The sequence below is a fragment of the Taudactylus pleione genome, unplaced genomic scaffold, assembly GCF_031769625.1.
Source record: "Taudactylus pleione unplaced genomic scaffold, aTauple2 ptg000215l, whole genome shotgun sequence".
In the NCBI taxonomy this organism is placed as follows: Eukaryota; Metazoa; Chordata; class Amphibia; order Anura; family Myobatrachidae; genus Taudactylus; species Taudactylus pleione.
Window position 1 is genome coordinate 996679 of NW_028284617.1, and position 23258 is coordinate 1019936.

Here is a 23258-nt window from a genome sequence, read left to right on the forward strand (position 1 = left end):
CAGTAGTAACATCTGCTGATTATCAACAATACAGTAGTAACATCTGCTGTTTACCAACAATCAGAGTAGTAACATCTGCTGTTTTCCAACAATCACAATAGTACCATCTGCTGATTAACAACAATACAGCAATAACACCTGCTGATTAACAACAATACAGTAGTAACATCTGCTGATTATCAACAATACAGTAGTAACACCTGCTGTTTACCAACAATCACAGTAGTAACATCTGCTGTTTACCAATAATCACAGTAGTAACATTTGCTGTTTACCAACAAACACAGTAGTAACATCTGCTGTTTACCAACAATCACAGTAGTAACATCTGCTGTGTCCTCCTCAAGTCTGTAGCAGCATTATTTCTTGCACCTGGATAATCTCGGCATTCCATAAAACTGGCATGTTAGTTGCAGCAGCAGTTCCTCTGTACTTCAAAACTTGGGACAGCAGAGGTAATATTTTTATATACAATCAACTCTATTACAGTATTTGACTAAATTATAACATTTAGATTGTAGAATGATTTGCTGTGTACACAACTCTGTATTTGCTGAGGTCCACCAGTCACCAGCATCTCTACACCCTAATCACACCATGTACAGGATGTGTATAATGGTGCACACCCCAACACAATATACCACATTATAGTGACACTGATGTATCTATGGTCAATATTCCAACAAAATTACTAATAGGAAATAAATGTTCAGTATTATCAGATTACAGAATACATTATTTACCCTAATTCAATGACTGGCTACTCGTACTCATAAATCACAGATATAAACAAGCCTATAATCTAGTCCCATGTAATAAATTGTCTGCTCGACAGATGTAAGATAGAGAGAGAAGAACTGTAAATATATATTACTGCTTTGTACATAAGACCTTTCCATACTATGGGCTAAAGTTACTAAGAGTCAGTTTTGGTTGATTTTGCATTCTTGTGCATTTTGCTGTCTTGTGTGCAAAGTGGAGATTTACTAAAGTAAAAAAACGACGCAAAACCAACCAGAAATCTGACTTTACAACAGTTTAGAACATTGGACCAACAAATGATACTTTCACATAGACGACTATAGAAACTGAAGATTTACTAACAGTCGGTTTTGAAATTGACCATTAGCCGTCCACAAACCGACTGAAAAACCTGAACTACTAATAGTATAATAAGTGACAGGTGGGGCAGTATAATGAGGGATAACTGTACTTAGTTGTGGCTAGAGGTAAGTGTGAGGGTCAGTATAATGAGGAATCACTGTACTTAGTTATGGCTGGATGTAAGTGTGAGGGGCAGTATAATGAGGGATAACTGTACTTAGTTGTGGCTAGAGGTAAGTGTGAGGGTCAGTATAATGAGGAATCACTGTACTTAGTTATGGCTGGATGTAAGTGTGAGGGGCAGTATAATGAGGGATAACTGTACTTAGTTATGGCTGGAGGTAAGTGTGAGGGTCAGTATAATGAGGAATCACTGTACTTAGTTATGGCTGGAGGTAAGTGTGAGGGGCAGTATAATGACTGATCACTGTACTTAGTTATGGCTGGAGGTAAGTGTGAGGGGCAGTATAATGAGGGATCATTGTGCTTAGTTATGGCTGGAGGTAAGTGTGAGGGGCAGTATAATGAGGGATCATTGTACTTGGTTGTGGCTGGAGGTAAGTGTGAGAGGCATTATAATGAGGGATCATTGTACTTAGTTGTGGCTGGAGGTAAGTGTGAGGGGCAGCATAATGAGTGACCACTGATGGTAAGTGTGAGAAGCAGTATAATGAGGGATCACTGTACTTAGTTATGGCTGGATGTAAGTGTGAGGGGCAGTATAATGAGGGATCACTGTTGGTAAGTGTGAGAAGCAGTATAATGAGGGATCACTGTACTTAGTTGTGGCTGGAGGTAAGTGTGAGGGGCAGGATAATGAGTGATCACTGGTGGTAAGTACGAGAAGCAGTATAATGAGGGATCACTGTACTTAGTTATGGCTGGATGTAAGTGTGAGGGGCAGTATAATGAGGGATCACTGATGGTAAGTGTGAGAAGCAGTATAATGAGGGATCACTGTACTTAGTTATGGCTGGATGTAAGTGTGAGGGGCAATATAATGAGGGATCACTGATGGTAAGTGTGAGAAGCAGTATAATGAGGGATCACTGTACTTAGTTATGGCTGGATGTAAGTGTGAGGGTCAGTATAATGAGGGATCACTGATGGTAAGTGTGAGGGGCAGCATAATGAGGGATCACTGTACTTATTATGGCTGGAGGTAAGTGTGAGGGGCAGTATAATGAGGGATCACTGTACTTATGGCTGGAGGTAAGTGTGAGGGGCAGTATAATGAGGGATAATGGTACATGGTTATGAATGGGGGTAAGAGGGCAGGTATAAAGCACTGTTAATGGTTCATGGAGTCATCTTTCAAAAATTATTGGGTTTTGCTTATGCCCCCTGTATGAATGAGAAATGCCATACATAGTGTGATGTTCTGGGGTATTCTGCTCAGTAGTGTGGTCAGTGGTACAGTATTTGGGTGCTAAAAGAAGAGTCACCATACAGCTTTTCCATGTTTAAATAAACTAATGATTTAATGTCAGTCTCAGAGTAGCCCCATATAAACATGACTGATTTATAACAAAACGATCCTGCCTTCATCTTGCAGAGCAGAGGAGCATTTGGCAGCGGAGAATGACGTCGGGTCTACATGGGAACAGGAGTCACAGAAGAGTCTACTATAAATGGGGAGTCTGGCCTGGACAGGAAACCTATAGTGATCACTGCAATAAGTCCTGGCTCACACTGACACACTCACACAGACTACAGACACACACACTGACACAGACACACACACTGACACAGACTACAGACATACACACACTGACACAGACTACAGACACACACACTGACAAAGACACAGACACACACACTGACAAAGACTACACTGACACATACCTCTCACTTAAAAACATAAATAAATACAGCTCTGGCATCATTACACCCCACATGTTATACACAGACCTGCAGTGCAGCTCGAGTCCAGGAGAGACTGCCGGCAGTAAGATCAGATCTCTGTCACCCGGCAGCAGCTCCCTCTCAGCCTCTCACAATGCTGGTGCTGCCATGTGAACTGCCTAGGAGGGACTGTGCGCTGCCGCTGCAGCTCCCCCTACAGCCAGCACAGTATGACAGCAGGCACAGTTGCCTGAGCTTCTCTTTAAAAAAAAAAAAAATAGTTCAGCTGCGCAGCGATGGAGCAGCTGGCAGGGGGGGTTTCTAGGTACTCAGAAACCCCCCTGCGTGCGCGGGTGCGCACCCACCACAGGCCAGACCCAATTTCCACCAGCTTCTGCTTTATATACTGTGTGAGCTGCTGATATTTGCACTATGTCCAGTTATAATAATAAAAAAATGATATTCTCTATGGTGTAATGACTATCTGTCCATGATTAATGCCCATTTGTTTGTTATCACCCATAAATGTGACCTTCTGAGGACATAGCACTGATTTCCGGATGTAGTTTATATCCTGGCGGTCCAGATGACAGTGCTCAGAATACCGGTGCCAGAATCCTGACACCAGCATCCCGACCGCCAGAATCCTACTGGTAAGTATTGAGGTTAGGGGGAGGGTTAGACACTAGGGGAAGGGTTAGAATTAGGCTGTGGGGGGTTAGATTTAGGCTGTGGGGGGAGGGTTTGGTTTAGGCTGCGGGGAGGGAGGGCTAGGTTTAGGGATAGAGGCAGGGTTAGGATACATACCAACAGTTGTCGGTTTCCTAACCCTGTCGGGATGCTGGCATTGGGATTGTGACTGCCGGTATCCTGAGCAGGGCTGCCAACAGCTCTGCCGGGCCCAGGTATAGGGAGGGGGCATGGCCTACTGGGGAGGTGTGGCCAGACCCCCTCCATCCCCAAAAAAAGACTACATTTGCTGCGCACGTACTGCATAGGATGGGCAGGTGTTAGGGGGTGGGGGCGCAATTGTTCCCCACTCCCGCATATAATACAGGAAGGGAGGTCTGACTAACGCATGGAGAGAGGTCTCCCTAGCCCAGCAAACATCGTGACAGCAGCGTGTGTGCTGGGGAGAGGCTGCTTCAGTAGCAGTCAGTCCCCTCTCTCTGCTGTCCATAAGTTGATGGCAGCAACGGCAGCTTTGACGGGGTGGGGGGCGGGCTGCAGGACCCGGGTCCCCACCGGGCCCCTTCAACAGGCCCGGGCTTGGGTAAAAGAGATGATGGCGCTGGGGGCAATCTGTATAAATATGTGTGAAATAGACAGAAATTAATAGAAATCACTATTTAATAATATTGAAAAGTACATGGAGTGCATATATTACTACACACATGTACCATCATCTATAAACCTGAATATCCAAGCTGTATTAGAACATGCCCTATTTTCATATTATCACAGAAGTTAATAACTGTTATAGTTAGTCATATTTCTCTCTCAGATTGATCAAACAACAGATTCAGTAATTTCTTAGGACAACCATTAATATCGGGGATGATTTAGGAGAGGAGAGGGCCCGTGTGCAGCCCACAGGCGGGCCTCCTCTTCTCCGGCAGTATAGTAGACTCTGGCTTTCTACAACGTGATGATGTCACCTGGAAAATGGCTGCCACGCCATTTTCCCAGTGATTTCAATATACAGAACCGACCGATGTGGAACTCTGGAAAAGTAATTATAATAATTATATGAGTGCATGGTGTGCAGTGTAGGCCCCCCAGGATTGTGGTGCCTGTGTGTACCCTTCTCACAAGAACATATGGACCCCTGCACATTTAGTTACCTTCTGTTCTGCCGATAGCTCATTAGTACCTAAATTTAGTCCTCAGCTTTTCAGTTTCCACTTTTCGAGCTACTAGAATCTGTTGACCTCAAATTCCTTACATGGAAAACAGACTTCATTTTAGCTTTATGCTCAGCATTATGTCTGGATTGGGAGCTCCCCCATCTTTTCCTTGAAGTAGAGACCCTACCTGAGTAGACTTTATTTTCTGACCTACTTTTACTCCTGTGCAATTGTTTTTCCAAGTCTTCCCCTCTTCCTTCCTTTTTAATTGACATTATGTCATCGTCAACATTGTAAATGTTGACACCCCTTCTATGTCGACACTCTGAACATATACCACCCTAACCCTAATTGCATCCTATTCCTAACCCTAATTGCAGCCTATATTTAACCTTAATTTCAGCCTATTCCTAACCCTAATGGCAGTTTATACATAACTCTAATTGCAGCCTAACCCTTATTGCAGCTTATCCATAACCCAAATTGCAGCCTAACCATAATTGCAGTTTATAACGCTATTTTCAGCCTAACCCTAATTGCAATTTATCCGTAACTCTAATTGCAGCCTAACCCTAATTGCAGCATATCCATAACTCTAATTGCAGCCTAACCCTAATTGAAGCTTATCCATAACCGTAATTGCAGCCTAACCGTAATTGCAGCTCATCCATAACCCTATTTTTTTTTTTAAATGGTGGCTTTGGTGTAAGCCAGATGTAATAGATTTTCAATCTCAATTACCTGACAAACCCAGTAGTGATTCTGGTGCAGAAATGTACTACATGTGTAAAAAGTCAATACGCGTAAAGAGCTCACTGTGGGCCTGAGTAAGAGTCGTACGCAAATTGGCTGCATCTGCAAGTTTTCGCACTGCGGATGTGTCCGAGGCGGGCATATGTACCTCTGTGGACCTGCAGGCTATTTAGCCACATCTCCACTTCTGGCTAAATGGGTGTAACTGGGTGACAATGAACCCCTGTGGTCCAGTTCTTCTACTGGGGGGGTGCAAGAGGTGTGGACTGTGTTGTGTGCAGTGTGCCGGCTCCCTCACAATGTCAGGAGCCGAGTGCTGCACTTAATACTACAGTGCAGCACTCGGCTTCTGTCACTGAGGGGGAGTCTGTACTTTGGTGTCACCCCGGGTGACATCCGTGTGCGGCCCGTACCCCTCTTGTGACGCCACTCGTGTCTGTGCACCTATAATGAAGAGTGCTACTCTCACAAACGGATGTATAGGGCTGTCTAGTTACATACTGTACAGTAGATGAAGCAAACTCTGAATACAGGCAAAGATCCCCAAATGTTTTAGAGCACGAAATGTGGGCTAATTGCTCACCCCTATCTCCTACTTACTTACTCTCCAGGAATGGTCGGGATACTCACTCATTTTGGGGAACTGTCCTGGCCTCCTAAGAGGTATAACTACTAAAGTGTGGGTTTTAGAAGTGGTGTTGTTGCACATAGCAACCAATCAGCTTCTAGCCTTTATCTTCTAGAAGATGCTAGATAAATAAGTAGAATCTGATTGGTTGCTATGGGCAACAACTCCACTTCTAATAACCCGCACTTTAGTAAATATACCCCTTTAGAGTGCTAGCCACTTTCCTGAATGCTGCCCATTTCCTGAGTGAAGTGGGCAGTCCGGGAGCTTGATGACGCAATTTATTGCGAATCACATTATCCTGGTCCTGCTCACATTGTAAAATATTACATAACGTGACTTTATACCGCGGGGTGATGAGCAACAATGACGCAATTGTGACGCCGTGCCCACCTTCACACCTGCACCTCACATCTGGTTGCCCCCTACGGGATTCTCCCGAATTCTTTGTATTGAAAGTAGGTAAGTTTGCCCCATGATTCTGTGCAAAAATGTAGACCTGAATAAATGAAGCTCCTCAGTGGGGTGAGAGCCGTTAGAAATGAAATTTTTAAATTTGATCACACCAAATATTACACGATGATGGATTCTCATTTTAGGTCATAGAAATCTTTGGCGCCTTGGACATTATTGGAGAAGCCGACCATACCAATATATCTTACCACTCTCCCATCCCGTGTTGAGTGCTTCAATTATTGAATACATTTTTGTGGAGGAACATGGGCTGAGTTCATTGCAAGTCTGTCTGACAAGCATTACTTGCGTTTTTTTGTACTGCACGTGCGCTGGAACCAATCGTACACAAGTATGGATCATACAGAGTCGTACACGATCCAGTTGCATCTCCACTTGCAGCTGGTGGGGAGTAACTGGATTGCAACGGGGTGTAGGCAAAATTTGGAGGGGGATCGTCAACAGAATAGCAGGATATGTAGAGCATACATGCCTACTCTCCCGGAAGTCACCGTTTTTTTGGGTACCCCCCTGCACCCTCGGTAGAGTAGGCATTTCTCCCTCATTCCTGCCCACTTCCTAGTGAAGTGGGCAGAATGGGGAGAATTTCTACGGCGATCGCGGGTCCCCATGTATGGGGCGGGGCTTAATAGAATCTTGTCATTTGGCTCCACCCCGTATTTAAATATGCGTGCATCACAGCAATTTACCGTGAGGGAGCGGGGCTTAATGATGCGGACCGTCATGTCCCCAACCCCCATTGCCACCCAGCTGCTTCTACTCCCCGGCAAGTATGATGTAGAGTTGTGTGTAAGCGTAATTATAACTGTTTTCAGACAGATCTCCACCAGTCAAGAGATGGTATAAGTGCACACTGATAACGATGATGGCGGTGAACCAGGCACATGGATAGCTGTGGTCCAGACGCAGATGTATACAAATTTGCATATGAACGAATGTACCCATCTAGGGCCCGGTTCAGAGATGGTGTTTCAATCACAGCTGCGATTTTGTATACTGCGAAGGTGCGATTGTTTGTGAAATAACACCCTCCTCTAAAAGTACTGAGATCTCTCCTCTAACAGTACTGAGATCCCTCCTCCAACAGTACTGAGATCCCTCTTTAACAGTACTAAGATCCCTCCTTTAACAGTACTGAGACCCTCCTCTAACAGTATTGAGATCCCTCCTCTAACAGTACTGAGATCCCTCCTCTAACAGTACTGAGATCCCTCTAACAGTACTGAGACCCTCCTCTAACATTACAGAGATCCTTACTCGAACAGTTCTGAGATCCCTCCTCTAACAGTACTGAGATCCCTCCTCTAACAGTACTGAGATCCCTCTAACAGTACTGAGATCCCTCCTCTAACAGTACTGAGATCTCTCCTTTAACAGTACTGAGATCCCTCCTTATGGTCTTGCAGCATTGCCATCTAGACTGAGACGCTGGTGCCATCTTAACGGTACTGAGATCCCTCCTCTAATAGTACTGAGATGCCTCCTCTAACAGTACTGAGATCTCTCCTCTAACAGTACTGAGATCCCTCCTCTAACAGTACTGAGATCTCTCCTCTAACCGTACTGAGATCTCTCCTCTAACCGTACTGAGATCTTTCCTCTAACAGTACTGAGATCCCTCCTCTAACGGTACTGAGATCCTTCCTCTAACAGTACTGAGATCCCTCCTATAATGGTACTGAGATCTTTCCTCTAACATTACTGAAATACCTCCTCTAACGGTTCTGAGATGCCTCCTCTAACGGTTCTGAGATGCCTCCTCTAACGGAACTGAGATCTCTCGTCTAACAGTACTGATATCCCTCCTCTAACAGTACTGAGATCCCTTCTCTAACAGTACTGAGATCTCTCCTCTAACAGTACTGAGATCCCTCCTCTAACAGTACTGAGATCTATCCTCTAACAGTACTGAGATGCCTCCTCTAACGGTACTGAGATCCTTCCTCTAACAGTACTGAGATCCCTCCTCTAATGGTACTGAGATCTTTCCTCTAACATTACTGAGATTCCTCTTCAAATGGTACTGAGATCCCTCCTCTAATGGTACTGAGATGCCTCCTCTAACGGTACTGAGATCTCTACTCTAACGGTACTGAGATCCCTCCTCTAACAGTACTGAGATCCCTCCTCTAACAGTACGGAGATCCCTCCTCTAACAGTACTGAGATCCCTCCTCTAACAGTACTGAGATCCCTCCTCTAACAGTACTGAGATCTCTCCTCTAACAGTACTGAGATCTCTCCTCTAACAGTACTGACATCCCTCGTCTAACAGTACTGAGATCCTTACTCTAACAGTACTGAGATCCCTCCTCTAACGGTACTGAGATCCTTCCTCTAACGGTACTGAGATCCCTCCTCTAAAAGTACTGAGATCCCTCCTCTAATGGTACTGAGATCCCTCCTCTAACAGTACTGAGACGCCCACTGGAGTAAACGCAAAGAGCACTGTGTACACATTCGCAACCTGTACACAAGATCTCCGATAATAGCCATTGTGCACAACCTTATGGTCATGCAGCATGGCCATCTAGACTGAGACGCTGGTGCCATCTTAACGGTACTGAGATCCCTCCTCTAACAGTACTGAGATGCCTCCGCTAACAGTACTGAGATCTCTCCTCTAACAGTACTGAGATCCCTCCTCTAACAGTACTGAGATCTCTCCTCTAACCGTACTGAGATCTCTCCTCTAACAGTACTGAGATCCCTCCTCTAACGGTACTGAGATCCTTCCTCTAACAGTACTGAGATCCCTCCTATAATGGTACTGAGATCTTTCCTCTAACATTACTGAAATCCCTCTTCTAATGGTACTGAGATCCCTCCTCTAACGGTTTTGAGATGCCTCCTCTAACGGTTCTGAGATGCCTCCTCTAACAGTACTGAGATCTCTCCTCTAACAGTACTGAGATCCCTCCTCTAACAGTACTGAGATCTCTCCTCTAACAGTACCGAGATCCCTCCTCTAATAGTACTGACATCCTTCCTCTAACAGTACTGAGATCCCTCCTCTAACAGTACTGAGATCCCTCCTCTAACAGTACTGAGATGCCTCCTCTAACAGTACTGAGATCTCTCCTCTAACAGTACTGAGATCCCCCCTCTAACAGTACTGAGATCTCTCCTCTAACAGTACTGAGATCTCTCAGCTAACAGTACTGAGATCCCTCCTCTAACGGGACTGAGATCCTTCCTTTAACAGTACTGAGATCCCTCCTCTAATGGTACTGAGATCCTTCCTCTAACAGAACTGAGATCCCTCCTCTAACAGTACTGAGATCCGTCCTCTAATGGTACTGAGATCCCTCCTCTAACAGTACTGAGATCCCTCCTCTCACAGTACTGAGATCTCTCCTCTCACAGTACTGATATCTCTCCTCTAACAGTACTGAGATCCCTCCTCTAACGGGACTGAGATCCTTCCTTTTACAGTACTGAGATCCCTCCTCTAATGGTACTGAGATCCTTCCTCTAACAGTAATGAGATCCCTCCTCTAACAGTACTGAGACCCTCCTCTAACATTACTGAGATCTTTATTCTAACAGTACTGAGATCCCTCCTCTAACAGTACTGAGATCCATCCTCTAACATTACTGAGATCACTCCTCTAACAGTACTGAGATCTCTCCTCTAACAGTACTGAGATCCCTCCTCTAACATTACTGAGATCTCTCTAACATTACTGAGATCCCTCCTCTAATGGTACTGAGATCCATCCTCTAACAGTACTGAGATGCCTCCTCTAACAGTACTGAGATCTCTCTAATAGTACTGAGATCCCCCTCTAACAGTACTGAGATCTCTCCTCTAACAGTACTGAGATCCTTCCTCTAACAGTACTGAGATCCCTCCTCTAACAGTACTGAGATCCCTCCTCTAACAGTACAGAGATCCCTCCTCTAACAGTACTGAGATCTTTCCTCTAACATTACTGAGATCCCTCTTCTAATGGTACTGAGATGCCTCCTCTAATGGTACTGAGATGCCTCCTCTAATGGTACTGAGATCTCTCCTTTAACAGTACTGAGATCTCTCCTCTAACAGTACTGAGATCCTTACTCTAACAGTACTGAGATCCCTCCTCTAACGGTACTGAGATCCTTCCTCTAACGGTACTGAGATCCGTCCTCTAAAAGTACTGAGATCCCTCCTCTAATGGTACTGAGATCCCTCCTCTAACAGTACTGAGACGCCCACTGGAGTAAACGCAAAGAGCACTGTGTACATATTCGCAACCTGTACACAAGATCTCCGATAATAGCCCTTGTGCACAACCTTATGGTCATGCAGCATGGCCATCTAGACTGAGACGCTGGTGCCATCTTAACGGTACTGAGATCCCTCCTCTAACAGTACTGAGATGCCTCCTCTAACAGTACTGAGATCTCTCCTCTAACAGTACTGAGATCCCTCCTCTAACAGTACTGAGATCTCTCCTCTAACCGTACTGAGATCTCTCCTCTAACAGTACTGAGATCCCTCCTCTAACGGTACTGAGATCCTTCCTCTAACAGTACTGAGATCCCTCCTATAATGGTACTGAGATCTTTCCTTTAACATTACTGAAATCCCTCTTCTAATGGTACTGAGATCCCTCCTCTAACGGTTCTGAGATGCCACCTCTAATGGTTCTGAGATGCCTCCTCTAACGGTACTGAGATCTCTCCTCTAACGGTACTGAGATCCCTCCTCTAACAGTACTGAGATCTCTCCTCTAACAGTACTGAGATCCCTCCTCTAACAGTACTGAGATCTATCCTCTAACAGTACTGAGATCTCTCCTCTAACAGTACTGAGATGCCTCCTCTAACGGTACTGAGATCCTTCCTCTAACAGTACTGAGATCCCTCCTCTAATGGTACTGAGACCTTTCCTCTAACATTACTGAGATCTCTCTTCTAACGGTACTGAGATCCCTCCTCTAATGGTACTGAGATGCCTCCTCTAACGGTACTGAGATCTCTCCTCTAACGGTACTGAGATCCCTCCTCTAACAGTACTGAGATCCCTCCTCTAACAGTAATGAGATCCTTCCTCTAACAGTACTGAGATCCCTCCTCTAACAGTACTGAGATCCGTCCTCTAACAGTACTGAGATCTCTCCTCTAACAGTACTGAGATCTCTCCTCTAACAGTACTGAGATCTCTCCTCTAACAGTACTGACATCCCTCGTCTAACAGTACTGAGATCCTTACTCTAACAGTACTGAGATCCCTCCTCTAACGGTACTGAGATCCTTCCTCTAACGGTACTGAGATCCCTCCTCTAAAAGTACTGAGATCCGTTCCTCTAATGGTACTGAGATCACTCCTCTAACAGTCCTGAGACGCCCACTGGAGTAAACGCAAAGAGCACTGTGTACACATTCACAACCTGTACACAAGATCTCCGATAATAGCCCTTGTGCACAACCTTATGGTCATGCAGCATGGCCATCTAGACTGAGACGCTGGTTCCATCTTAACGGTACTGAGATCCCTCCTCTAACAGTACTGAGATGCCTCTGCTAACAGTACTGAGATCTCTCCTCTAACAGTACTGAGATCCCTCCTCTAACAGTACTGAGATCTCTCCTCTAACTGTACTGAGATCTCTCCTCTAACAGTACTGAGATCCCTCCTCTAACGGTACTGAGATCCTTCCTCTAACAGTACTGAAATCCCTCTTCTAATGGTACTGAGATCCCTCCTCTAACGGTTCTGAGATGCCTCCTCTAACGGTTCTGAGATGCATCCTCTAACAGTACTGAGATCTCTCCTCTAACAGTACTGAGATTACTCCTCTAACAGTACTGAGATCTCTCCTCTAACAGTACCGAGATCCCTCCTCTAATAGTACTGACATCCTTCCTCTAACAGTACTGAGATCCCTCCTCTAACAGTACTGAGATCCCTCCTCTAACAGTACTGAGATGCCTCCTCTAACAGTACTGAGATCTCTCCTCTAACAGTACTGAGATCTCTCCGCTAACAGTACTGAGATCCCTCCTCTAATGGGACTGAGATCCTTCCTTTAACAGTACTGAGATCCCTCCTCTAATGGTACTGAGATCCTTCCTCTAATAGTACTGAGATCCCTCCTCTAACAGTACTGAGATCCGTCCTCTAATGGTACTGAGATCCCTCCTCTCACAGTACTGAGATCCCTCCTCTCACAGTACTGAGATCTCTCCTATCACAGTACTGATATCTCTCCTCTAACAGTACTGAGATCCCTCCTCTAACGGGACTGAGATCCTTCCTTTTACAGTACTGAGATCCCTCCTCTAATGGTACTGAGATCCTTCCTCTAACAGTAATGAGATCCCTCCTCTAACAGTACTGAGACCCTCCTCTAACATTACTGAGATCTTTACTCTAACAGTACTGAGATCCCTCCTCTAACAGTACTGAGATCCCTCCTCTAACATTACTGAGATCCCTCCTCTAACAGTACTGAGATCTCTCCTCTAACAGTACTGAGATCCCTCCTCTAACATTACTGAGATCTCTCTAACATTACTGAGATCCCTCCTCTAATGGTACTGAGATCCATTCTCTAACAGTACTGAGATGCCTCCTCTAACAGTACTGAGATCTCTCTAATAGTACTGAGATCCCCCTCTAACAGTACTGAGATCTCTCCTCTAACAGTACTGAGATCCTTCCTCTAGCAGTACTGAGATCCCTCCTCTAACAGTACTGAGATCCCTCCTCTAACAGTACAGAGATCCCTCCTCTAACAGTACTGAGATCTTTCCTCTAACATTACTGAGATCCCTCTTCTAATGGTACTGAGATGACTCCTCTAATGGTACTGAGATGCCTCCTCTAATGGTACTGAGATCTCTCCTTTAACAGTACTGAGATCTCTCCTCTAACAGTACTGAGATCCTTCCTCTAACAGTACTGAGATCCCTCCTCTAACAGTATTGAGATCCCTCCTCTAACAGTACTGAGATCTCTCCTCTAACAGTACTGAGATACCTCCTCTAACAGTACTGAGATCTCTCCTCTAACAGTACTGAGATCTCTCCTCTAACAGTACTGACATCCCTCGTCTAACAGTACTGAGATCCTTACTCTAACAGTACTGAGATCCCTCCTCTAACGGTACTGAGATCCTTCCTCTAATGGTACTGAGATCCGTCCTTTAAAACTACTGAGATCCCTCCTCTAATGGTACTGAGATCCCTCCTCTAACAGTACTGAGACGCCCACTGGAGTAAACGCAAAGAGCACTGTGTACACATTCGCAACCTGTACACAAGATCTCCGATAATAGCCCTTGTGCACAACCTTATGGTCATGCAGCATGGCCATCTAGACTGAGACGCTGGTGCCATCTTAATGGTACTGAGATCCCTCCTCTAACAGTACTGAGATGCCTCCTCTAACAGTACTGAGATCTCTCCTCTAACAGTACTGAGATCCCTCCTCTAACAGTACTGAGATCTCTCCTCTAACCGTACTATCTCTCCTCTAACAGTACTGAGATCCCTCCTCTAACGGTACTGAGATCATTCCTCTAACAGTACTGAGATTACTCCTCTAACAGTACTGAGATCTCTCCTCTAACAGTACCGAGATCCCTCCTCTAATAGTACTGACATCCTTCCTCTAACAGTACTGAGATCCCTCCTCTAACAGTACTGAGATCCCTCCTCTAACAGTACTGAGATGCCTCCTCTAACAGTACTGAGATCTCTCCTCTAACAGTACTGAGATCTCTCCGCTAACAGTACTGAGATCCCTCCTCTAATGGGACTGAGATCCTTCCTTTAACAGTACTGAGATCCCTCCTCTAATGGTACTGAGATCCTTCCTCTAATAGTACTGAGATCCCTCCTCTAACAGTACTGAGATCCGTCCTCTAATGGTACTGAGATCCCTCCTCTCACAGTACTGAGATCCCTCCTCTCACAGTACTGAGATCTCTCCTATCACAGTACTGATATCTCTCCTCTAACAGTACTGAGATCCCTCCTCTAACGGGACTGAGATCCTTCCTTTTACAGTACTGAGATCCCTCCTCTAATGGTACTGAGATCCTTCCTCTAACAGTAATGAGATCCCTCCTCTAACAGTACTGAGACCCTCCTCTAACATTACTGAGATCTTTACTCTAACAGTACTGAGATCCCTCCTCTAACAGTACTGAGATCCCTCCTCTAACATTACTGAGATCCCTCCTCTAACAGTACTGAGATCTCTCCTCTAACAGTACTGAGATCCCTCCTCTAACATTACTGAGATCTCTCTAACATTACTGAGATCCCTCCTCTAATGGTACTGAGATCCATTCTCTAACAGTACTGAGATGCCTCCTCTAACAGTACTGAGATCTCTCTAATAGTACTGAGATCCCCCTCTAACAGTACTGAGATCTCTCCTCTAACAGTACTGAGATCCTTCCTCTAGCAGTACTGAGATCCCTCCTCTAACAGTACTGAGATCCCTCCTCTAACAGTACAGAGATCCCTCCTCTAACAGTACTGAGATCTTTCCTCTAACATTACTGAGATCCCTCTTCTAATGGTACTGAGATGACTCCTCTAATGGTACTGAGATGCCTCCTCTAATGGTACTGAGATCTCTCCTTTAACAGTACTGAGATCTCTCCTCTAACAGTACTGAGATCCTTCCTCTAACAGTACTGAGATCCCTCCTCTAACAGTATTGAGATCCCTCCTCTAACAGTACTGAGATCTCTCCTCTAACAGTACTGAGATACCTCCTCTAACAGTACTGAGATCTCTCCTCTAACAGTACTGAGATCTCTCCTCTAACAGTACTGACATCCCTCGTCTAACAGTACTGAGATCCTTACTCTAACAGTACTGAGATCCCTCCTCTAACGGTACTGAGATCCTTCCTCTAATGGTACTGAGATCCGTCCTTTAAAACTACTGAGATCCCTCCTCTAATGGTACTGAGATCCCTCCTCTAACAGTACTGAGACGCCCACTGGAGTAAACGCAAAGAGCACTGTGTACACATTCGCAACCTGTACACAAGATCTCCGATAATAGCCCTTGTGCACAACCTTATGGTCATGCAGCATGGCCATCTAGACTGAGACGCTGGTGCCATCTTAATGGTACTGAGATCCCTCCTCTAACAGTACTGAGATGCCTCCTCTAACAGTACTGAGATCTCTCCTCTAACAGTACTGAGATCCCTCCTCTAACAGTACTGAGATCTCTCCTCTAACCGTACTATCTCTCCTCTAACAGTACTGAGATCCCTCCTCTAACGGTACTGAGATCATTCCTCTAACAGTACTGAGATCCCTCCTATAATGGTACTGAGATCTTTCCTCTAACATTACTGAAATCCCTCTTCTAATGGTACTGAGATCCCTCCTCTAACGGTTCTGAGATGCCTCCTCTAATGGTTCTGAGATGCCTCCTCTAACGGTACTGAGATCTCTCCTCTAACGGTACTGAGATCCCTCCTCTAACAGTACTGAGATCTCTCCTCTAACAGTACTGAGATCCCTCCTCTAACAGTACTGAGATCTATCCTCTAACAGTACTGAGAACTCTCCTCTAACAGTACTGAGATGCCTCCTCTAACGGTACTGAGATCCTTCCTCTAACAGTACTGAAATCCCTCCTCTAATGGTACTGAGATCTTTATTCTAACATTACTGAGATCCCTCTTCTAACGGTACTGAGATCCCTCCTCTAATGGTACTGAGATGCCTCCTCTAACGGTACTGAGATCCTTCCTCTAACGGTACTGAGATCCGTCCTCTAAAAGTACTGAGATCCCTCCTCTAATGGTACTGAGATCCCTCCTCTAACAGTACTGAGACGCCCACTGGAGTAAACGCAAAGAGCACTGTGTACATATTCGCAACCTGTACACAAGATCTCCGATAATAGCCCTTGTGCACAACCTTATGGTCATGCAGCATGGCCATCTAGACTGAGACGCTGGTGCCATCTTAACGGTACTGAGATCCCTCCTCTAACAGTACTGAGATGCCTCCTCTAACAGTACTGAGATCTCTCCAATAACAGTACTGAGATCCCTCCTCTAACAGTACTGAGATCTCTCCTCTAACCGTACTGAGATCTCTCCTCTAACAGTACTGAGATCCCTCCTCTAACGGTACTGAGATCCTTCCTCTAACAGTACTGAGATCCCTCCTATAATGGTACTGAGATCTTTCCCCTAACATTACTGAAATCCCTCTTCTAATGGTACTGAGATCCCTCCTCTAACGGTTCTGAGATGCCACCTCTAATGGTTCTGAGATGCCTCCTCTAACGATACTGAGATCTCTCCTCTAACGGTACTGAGATCCCTCCTCTAACAGTACTGAGATCTCTCCTCTAACAGTACTGAGATCCCTCCTCTAACAGTACTGAGATCTATCCTCTAACAGTATTGAGATCTCTCCTCTAACAGTACTGAGATGCCTCCTATAATGGTACTGAGATCCTTCCTCTAACAGTACTGAGATCCCTCCTCTAATGGTACTGAGATCTTTCCTCTAACATTACTGAGATCCCTCTTCTAACGGTACTGAGATCCCTCCTCTAATGGTACTGAGATGCCTCCTCTAATGGTACTGAGATCTCTCCTCTAACGGTACTGAGATCCCTCCTCTAACAGTACTGAGATCCCTCCTCTAACAGTACTGAGATCCTTCCTCTAACAGTACTGAGATCCCTCCTCTAACAGTACTGAGATCCCTCCTCTAACAGTACTGAGATCTCTCCTCTAACAGTACTGAGATCTCTCCTCTAACAGTACTGAGATCTCTCCTCTAACAGTACTGACATCCCTCGTCTAACAGTACTGAGATCCTTACTCTAACAGTACTGAGATCCCTCCTCTAACGGTACTGAGATCCTTCCTCTAACGGTACTGAGATCCCTCCTCTAAAAGTACTGAGATCCCTCCTCTAATGGTACTGAGATCCCTCCTCTAACAGTCCTGAGACGCCCACTGGAGTAAACGCAAAGAGCACTGTGTACACATTCGCAACCTGTACACAAGATCTCCGATAATAGCCCTTGTGCACAACCTTATGGTCATGCAGCATGGCCATCTAGACTGAGACGCTGGTGCCATATTAACGGTACTGAGATCCCTCCTCTAACAGTACTGAGATGCCTCCGATAACAGTACTGAGATCTCTCCTCTAACAGTACTGAGATCCCTCCTCTAACAGTACTGAGATCTCTCCTCTAACCGTACTGAGATCTCTCCTCTAACAGTACTGAGATCCCTCCTCTAACGGTACTGAGATCCTTCCTCTAACAGTACTGAGATCCCTCCTATAATGGTACTGAGATCTTTCCTCTAACATTACTGAAATCCCTCTTCTAATGGTACTGAGATCCCTCCTCTAACGGTTCTGAGATGCCTCCTCTAACGGTTCTGAGAAGCCTCCTCTAACAGTACTGAGATCTCTCCTCTAACAGTACTGAGATCCCTCCTCTAACAGTAGTGAGATCTCTCCTCTAACAGTACTGAGATCCCTCCTCTAATAGTACTGACATCCTTCCTCTAACAGTACTGAGATCCCTCCTCTAACAGTACTGAGATCCCTCCTCTAACAGTACTGAGATGCCTCCTCTAACAGTACTGAGATCTCTCCTCTAACAGTACTGAGATCCCCCCTCTAACAGTACTGAGATCTCTCCTCTAACAGTACTGAGATCCCACCTCTAACGGGACTGAGATCCTTCCTTTAACAGTACTGAGATCCCTCCTCTAATGGTACTGAGATCCTTCCTCTAACAGTACTGAGATCCCTCCTCTAACAGTACTGAGATCCATCCTCTAATGGTACTGAGATCCCTCCTCTAACAGTACTGAGATCCCTCCTCTCACAGTACTGAGATCTCTCCTCTCACAGTACTGATATCTCTCCTCTAACAGTACTGAGATCTCTCCTCTAACGGGACTGAGATCCTTCCTTTTACAGTACTGAGATCCCTCCTCTAATGGTACTGAGATCCTTCCTCTAACAGTAATGAGATCCCTCCTCTCACAGTACTGAGACCCTCCTCTAACATTACTGAGATCTTTACTCTAACAGTACTGAGATCCCTCCTCTAACAGTACTGAGATCTCTCCTCTAACAGTACTGAGATGCCCCCTCTAACAGTACTGAGATCTCTCCTCTAACAGTACTGAGATCCCACCTCTAACGGGACTGAGATCCTTCCTTTAACAGTACTGAGATCCCTCCTCTAATGGTACTGAGATCCTTCCTCTAACAGTACTGAGATCCCTCCTCTAACAGTACTGAGATCCATCCTCTAATGGTACTGAGATCCCTCCTCTAACAGTACTGAGATCCCTCCTCTCACAGTACTGAGATCTCTCCTCTCACAGTACTGATATCTCTCCTCTAACAGTACTGAGATCTCTCCTCTAATGGGACTGAGATCCTTCCTTTTACAGTACTGAGATCCCTCCTCTAATGGTACTGAGATCCTTCCTCTAACAGTAATGAGATCCCTCCTCTCACAGTACTGAGACCCTCCTCTAACATTACTGAGATCTTTACTCTAACAGTACTGAGATCCCTCGTCTAACAGTACTGAGATCCCTCCTCTAACATTACTGAGATCCCTCCTCTAACAGTACTGAGATCTCTCCTCTAACAGTACTGAGATCCCTCCTCTAACATTACTGAGATCTCTCTAACATTACTGAGATCCCTCCTCTAATGGTACTGAGATGCCTCCTCTAATGGTACTGAGATGCCTCCTCTAATGGTACTGAGATCTCTCCTTTAACCGTACTGAGATCTCTCCTCTAACAGTACTGAGATCCTTCCTCTAACAGTACTGAGATCCCTCCTCTAACAGTATTGAGATCCCTCCTCTAACAGTACTGAGATCTCTCCTCTAACAGTACTGAGATACCTCCTCTAACAGTACTGAGATCTCTCCTCTAACAGTACTGAGATCTCTCCTCTAACAGTACTGACATCCCTCGTCTAACAGTACTGAGATCCTTACTCTAACAGTACTGAGATCCCTCCTCTAACGGTACTGAGATCCTTCCTCTAATGGTACTGAGATCCGTCCTCTAAAAGTACTGAGATCCCTCCTCTAATGGTACTGAGATCCCTCCTCTAACAGTACTGAGAGGCCCACTGGAGTAAACGCAAAGAGCACTGTGTACACATTCGCAACCTGTACACAAGATCTCAGATAATAGCCCTTGTGCACAACCTTATGGTCATGCAGCATGGCCATCTAGACTGAGACACTGGTGCCATCTTAACGGTACTTAGATCCCTCCTCTAACAGTACTGAGATGCCTCCTCTAACAGTACTGAGATCTCTCCTCTAACAGTACTGAGATCCCTCCTCTAACAGTACTGAGATCTCTCCTCTAACAGTACTGAGATCCCTCCTCTAACGGTACTGAGATCATTCCTCTAACAGTACTGAGATCCCTCCTATAATGGTACTGAGATCTTTCCTCTAACATTACTGAAATCCCTCTTCTAATGGTACTGAGATCCCTCCTCTAACGGTTCTGAGATGCCTCCTCTAATGGTTCTGAGATGCCTCCTCTAACGGTACTGAGATCTCTCCTCTAACGGTACTGAGATCCCTCCTCTAACAGTACTGAGATCTCTCCTCTAACAGTACTTCGATCCCTCCTCTAACAGTACTGAGATCTATCCTCTAACAGTACTGAGATCTCTCCTCTAACAGTACTGAGATGCCTCCTCTAACGGTACTGAGATCCTTCCTCTAACAGTACTGAGATCCCTCCTCTAATGGTACTGAGATCTTTCCTCTAACATTACTGAGATCCCTCTTCTAACGGTACTGAGATCCCTCCTCTAAAGGTACTGAGATGCCTCCTCTAACGGTACTGAGATCTCTCCTCTAACGGTACTGAGATCCCTCCTCTAACAGTACTGAGATCCCTCCTCTAACAGTACTGAGATCCTTCCTCTAACAGTACTGAGATCCCTCCTCTAACAGTACTGAGATCCCTCCTCTAACAGTACTGAGATCTCTCCTCTAACAGTACTGAGATCCCTCCTCTAACAGTACTGAGATCTCTCCTCTAACAGTACTGAGATCTCTCCTCTAACAGTACTGACATCCCTCGTCTAACAGTACTGAGATCCTTACTCTAACAGTACTGAGATCCATCCTCTAACAGTACTGAGATCCTTCCTCTAACGGTACTGAGATCCCTCCTCTAAAAGTACTGAGATCCCTCCTCTAATGGTACTGAGATCCCTCCTCTAACAGTCCTGAGACGCCCACTGGAGTAAACGCAAAGAGCACTGTGTACACATTCGCAACCTGTACACAAGATCTCCGATAATAGCCCTTGTGCACAACCTTATGGTCATGCAGCATGGCCATCTAGACTGAGACGCTGGTGCCATATTAACGGTACTGAGATCCCTCCTCTAACAGTACTGAGATGCCTCCGCTAACAGTACTGAGATCTCTCCTCTAACAGTACTGAGATCCCTCCTCTAACAGTACTGAGATCTCTCCTCTAGCTGTACTGAGATCTCTCCTCTAACAGTACTGAGATCCCTCCTCTAACGGTACTGAGATCCTTCCTCTAACAGTACTGAGATCCCTCCTATAATGGTACTGAGATCTTTCCTCTAACATTACTGAAATCCCTCTTCTAATGGTACTGAGATCCCTCCTCTAACGGTTCTGAGATGCCTCCTCTAACGGTTCTGAGAAGCCTCCTCTAACAGTACTGAGATCTCTCCTCTAACAGTACTGAGATCCCTCCTCTAACAGTAGTGAGATCTCTCCTCTAACAGTACCGAGATCCCTCCTCTAACAGTACTGACATCCTTCCTCTAACAGTACTGAGATCCCTCCTCTAACAGTACTGAGATCCCTCCTCTAACAGTACTGAGATGCCTCCTCTAACAGTACTGAGATCTCTCCTCTAACAGTACTGAGATCCCCCCTCTAACAGTACTGAGATCTCTCCTCTAACAGTACTGAGATCCCTCCTCTAACGGGACTGAGATCCTTCCTTTAACAGTACTGAGATCCCTCCTCTAATGGTACTGAGATCCTTCCTCTAACAGTACTGAGATCCCTCCTCTAACAGTACTGAGATCCATCCTCTAATGGTACTGAGATCCCTCCTCTAACAGTACTGAGATCCCTCCTCTCACAGTACTGAGATCTCTCCTCTCACAGTACTGATATTCTCCTCTAACAGTACTGAGATCTCTCCTCTAACGGGACTGAGATCCTTCCTTTTACAGTACTGAGATCCCTCCTCTAATGGTACTGAGATCCTTCCTCTAACAGTAAGGAGATCCCTCATCTAACAGTACTGAGACCCTCCTCTAACATTACTGAGATCTTTACTCTAACAGTACTGAGATCCCTCCTCTAACAGAACTGAGATCCCTCCTCTAACATTACTGAGATCCCTCCTGTAACAGTACTGAGATCTCTCCTCTAACAGTACTGAGATCCCTCCTCTAACATTACTGAGATCTCTCTAACATTACTGAGATCCCTCCTCTAATGGTACTGAGATCCATCCTCTAATAGTACTGAGATGCCTCCTCTAACAGTACTGAGATCTCTCTAATAGTACTGAGATCCCCCTCTAACAGTACTGAGATCTCTCCTCTAACAGTACTGAGATCCTTCCTCTAACAGTACTGAGATCCCTCCTCTAACAGTACTGAGATCCCTCCTCTAACAGTACAGAGATCCCTCCTCTAACAGTACTGAGATCTTTCCTCTAACATTACTGAGATCCCTCTTCTAATGGTACTGAGATGCCTCCTCTAATGGTACTGAGATGCCTCCTCTAATGGTACTGAGATCTCTCCTTTAACAGTACTGAGATCTCTCCTCTAACAGTACTGAGATCCTTCCTCTAACAGTACTGAGATCCCTCCTCTAACAGTACTGAGATCCCTCCTCTAACAGTACTGAGATCTCTCCTCTAACAGTACTGAGATATCTCCTCTAACAGTACTGAGATCTCTCCTCTAACAGTACTGAGATCTCTCCTCTAACAGTACTGACATCCCTCGTCTAACAGTACTGAGATCCTTACTCTAACAGTACTGAGATCCCTCCTCTAACGGTACTGAGATCCTTCCTCTAACGGTACTGAGATCCGTCCTCTAACATTACTGAAACCCCTCTTCTAATGGTACTGAGATCCCTCCTCTAATGGTTCTGAGATGCCTCCTCTAATGGTACTGAGATCTCTCCTCTAACGGTACTGAGATCCCTCCTCTAACAGTACTGAGATCCCTCATCTAACAGTACTGAGATCCTTCCTCTAACAGTACTGAGATCCCTCCTCTAACAGTACTGAGATCCCTCCTCTAACAGTACTGAGATCTCTCCTCTAACAGTAGAGATCCCTCCTCTAACAGTACTGAGATCTCTCCTCTAACAGTACTGAGATCTCTCCTCTAACAGTACTGACATCCCTCGTCTAACAGTACTGAGATCCTTACTCTAACAGTACTGAGATCCCTCCTCTAACGGTACTGAGATCCTTCCTCTAACGGTACTGAGATCCCTCCTCTAAAAGTACTGAGATCCCTCCTCTAATGGTACTGAGATCCCTCCTCTAACAGTCCTGAGACGCCCACTGGAGTAAATGCA